The sequence below is a fragment of the Galeopterus variegatus genome, unplaced genomic scaffold (assembly GCF_000696425.1).
Source record: "Galeopterus variegatus unplaced genomic scaffold, G_variegatus-3.0.2 Scaffold4631, whole genome shotgun sequence".
NCBI classification, from domain to species: domain Eukaryota; kingdom Metazoa; phylum Chordata; class Mammalia; order Dermoptera; family Cynocephalidae; genus Galeopterus; species Galeopterus variegatus.
This window is the reverse complement of record NW_007730742.1, coordinates 16563-19423: the sequence shown is the minus strand read 5'-3', so window position 1 is coordinate 19423 and position 2861 is coordinate 16563. Positions and strand designations below refer to the sequence as shown.

At 44.1% G+C, this 2861-nt stretch overlaps 1 pseudogene; it reads right to left on the bottom strand.

Annotated features, from left to right (window-relative positions):
• Window positions 1–1468: 1468 nt before the first annotated feature.
• Window positions 1469–2038, bottom strand: LOC103603486 (annotated as a pseudogene).
• Between the last annotated feature and the right edge of the window lie 823 nt (window positions 2039–2861).

Sequence of the window (2861 nt, the reverse complement as noted above, 5' to 3'; positions counted from 1 at the left end):
TCTTCCAGGACCTTGCAAGCCATGGTCAAGAGTTCAAATTTTTATTCTCAATTCAATAGTGGAACTATTGGAGGATTTTATGTAAAGGGGTAACATGAGACTTGAAAAAAATCTCTCTGGGCTCTACTGTGGACTAGATGGTGGTGGGAGTGGGAGGAAGAGCAGGACGAGCAGGAAGGAGGCTGTGGTGGTTAGCTGGCTGAAAGGTAGATGATAGCATGAAGTAGGGTGACATCAGTGATGATTTCAGTAGCTCAGATTAGGGTAGATATTTTCAAAGTAGAACTCAACCACATTGTACATCAACAAAAGAAAATTAAAAAAAAAAAAAAGAATTCTACCAAAAGAAAAAAAAGAAAAGAAATGGTGTTAGGAATATTTGTTACAACTGGGATGTGAATTTGTTTAGGTTTTTTGGTAGAGTTAGGAAAATAACATGTTTTGAAAGGAAAAAGATAAACGATGACTTCAGACTACTTCCAATTCAAATGAAGGATTAAAGTATTTTTATTTCTTTAAAAAAAAAAAAAAGAACTGATAGGTCTTTCTGGTTGCTTAAATGAAGGGTTGAGAGAGAATTAATGAAGACTCCGAGGTATGAGTTTATGTAACTGTGTGTCTGATGGTCTCTTTTGTTAAGATGCAGAAGATGGTTTTGGGGGGGATATTTAAGAGTTCACAAGAAATTTTACTCCATATTTCCCTTCAAATGTCAACTTTGGGCCTTAACAAAAGGGGCAGAAATTCTATCCTAATGTACATGGAACTCAGGGGACAACTGGTCCTTATGGTTAAGAATAGGAGTTGATAAACTGTCTCAGTCAGTTCAGGCTGCTATACCCAAGCCATACCCGTACTATAGACTGGGTGGCTCGTAAACAAAAGAAATTTATTTCTCCTAGTTCTGGAGGCTGAGAAGTCTAAAATCAAGGCACCAGCAGATCCAGTGTCCAGTGAGGGTACTCTTTCTGGTTTGCATTTTTTTATTGATTTCTGCCCTTCTATATTAGGTTTAATTTTCTACTCTACAAGAGACTTATCAAGATTTATTTTTAAAACAAAAACTACTTCCTTCTTAAGAAAAATTGTTTCTAACCTTAACATAATACTTTCTTTGTATTTTTTTTTTTTTTCTTTCTTTCTCAATGTGTATTTTTTATTCCCACAAGGCAGCCAGGGGTGGAAGTCACTGAGCCCAAGCGAGCTGGGACACTTTTTTTTTTTTTCTTTCTTTCTCAATGTGTATTTTTTTATTCCCACAAGGCAGCCAGGGGTGGAAGTCACTGAGCCCAAGCGAGCTGGGACATGGGACCTTCCTCCGGCAGGGGGCGCACTTCGGGCTCTCGGGTCTGCCCCACCAGAGGGTTGGTTTGCAGACAGACCTCATAGGTGCCGGGTGGAAGGCTCCGGGTGGGGGACGGGGTGAGCACAGGCAGGGAGCTGGGGCAGGGGGCACGGGCTTGTGGAGCTAGAGATAGCAGGGCAGGTCCTTCTCTATTACCAGGGGCTCCTCCATGGGGCCGAACGGCTTCACCACGCAGCAGCCGTTCTTGTCGATGGAAACTTGGTAAAGTTCAATTTGCTGGCATTTCCCAGCACGCCCTTCCCCTTGGGCTGGATTTTCATCCACTTCCACAGCGGGTGGGCGTCATCCTTATTCACACGTATCTTGCTGCACATATGGAACTTGACATTGTAGCCAATGTCTGCGCACTGCCTGGCTCCTGCCTCCGGAATTGGTTGCAGGGGAAGGCCAGGGTATCCGGAGTGCAGGTCGACAAGCTGAGTATAGTTTCCATGGGTTTTGCCTCATTGCGAGGACACGTTGGGGACGATGCACACCAAGCCCCGGTACTTCTCCAGGCAAACCACAATCTCGTCGATGTCCTTGGCTGAGGACTCGTGCATGGAGCGCGCACAGCGCCAGTCATCGTGGCCACATATGGTGCGGGCTGGGCCAGGCTAGGCCCCGCCAGGGCCCCGCAGAGCAGCTCCGGCTTCCGCAGGCGGCTCAGGCGGCTGAAGCCTTTCCTTGTATCTTAACACCAAAATATCATGGGTGGTGCACGGCCATCCTCTGCACAGAAACTTGCTTTTCCATCTTGCCACAGTATGACATTTCTATAACTGGAGACACGGTTGGCTTCCTGATGTGTCACAGAGTGTTCGATGTGTGACCTACAGTGCACTCTGCTTTTTAGATCTTTGCATTTCCATTTTGCAGACAAGAAAATCGAGGTTCAGACAGCTTGTGTCCAAAGTCACGTCTCTAACAAATGGGATTTGAATCTATCTTTCTGCTGCTAATTTTCAAGCTGATTTTACTGCACCACAGAGTTTTGAATCTGGCCAGTCTTTTATAGAACACCAGATACAAACAGAGAAAATATATCATTTTCTGGGGAGCAAGAAAATAACGAAGTATTAGTTGGTATTTTAAGACACTTTCAACTGTTGAGCCAGATTGTGGAGAATGGGGAAAGGACAAATACCATATTTCTGTTCCAAAAAGGACAATAAACCACGTAAGTAGTTCTCCTTAGGTTAGTGTACAAAGCAGGTGTGGGGGAAATATGAGAAACAACTTTGTGGGCTCCAGTGAGGAAACACTTCAAAAAATATCATTTGATTAAGAGACAGCCCGCATGATTCAATGAGGAGGCGGAGGTATTGCCTTGGAAAAGCATCAGATAAAGAAATACTAAATGCCTGTAGAAGTGTCGTGGGTATGGGGGCTAAAAACAGCTTGTGGAATGGCAAACTTTCTGAAAAACATGGCAACAGCAAGTGTCCATAAATGGCAACTTCACTCTCATGGATGAGTGGGAAACAGCAGAGGGTAATTTTTAGACTGCTTGTTT